We start from the raw sequence: 719 nt of genomic DNA, 5'->3' as shown, positions 1-719 counted from the left end.
TTACAAACAAGCCTTGGTCTTGCAGGAATCCCAAAAGCTCAGTTTTGGGATATGACCATTCTTCTGCAACGATAAATGTCTTGTCATAAGATGCCCGCATTCCCTTATCAACTGGCCCTTCAATGAATGCAGATCTTTTCAATTTGGAGACGAGTTACTCGAGTTCAACCGACTGGCTGGAAAGAGTCAGATTACGGCCTTGAAGTTTTTGCACGACAATGTTAATTTGATTGGAGACCTCACACACTGCCGCAAGCAGAATCCACCATTGAGGACTTGGCATATAGCAAACCATTTCGCTTCCTTCTCCTTCAAGCCTAGTAAAATGGTCCAGAACATCATTGCGATGTTCGATTAAGAATCAGCTAACACGACTCATCGAAACCCATCGTGTGGCTGATAGTAACGGACACACAGCTTGGATGTGATCATTGAAACGCTTTTGTTTCCTCAGATGAGAAATCAGCCCGGTCAAGTCCTTGTAAAACTTGTCGTTATCCAGAGATTTAAATGACTTCTGGAACACAATATCAATTTGGTGGAGCAGGGACCACACTCGGATAAAGCCTTTCTCCTTAATCTCGTTTTGAATATGAGAAACCACTCCGGATACATGGCCTGTCATATTGGCAGCACCGTTTGTAGAGCACCCAATCAGCTTCAAATTCCATTATGGGCAGAATGATCTAAAGAGCTGTTTAAACATTTCAAGCATTGCT

This window comes from Plasmopara halstedii (assembly GCF_900000015.1).
Source record: "Plasmopara halstedii genome assembly, contig: Scaffold_555, whole genome shotgun sequence".
Taxonomy (NCBI): Eukaryota; Oomycota; class Peronosporomycetes; order Peronosporales; family Peronosporaceae; genus Plasmopara; species Plasmopara halstedii.
The sequence above is the reverse complement of the archived record's forward strand: the minus strand, read 5'-3'. Positions refer to the sequence as shown.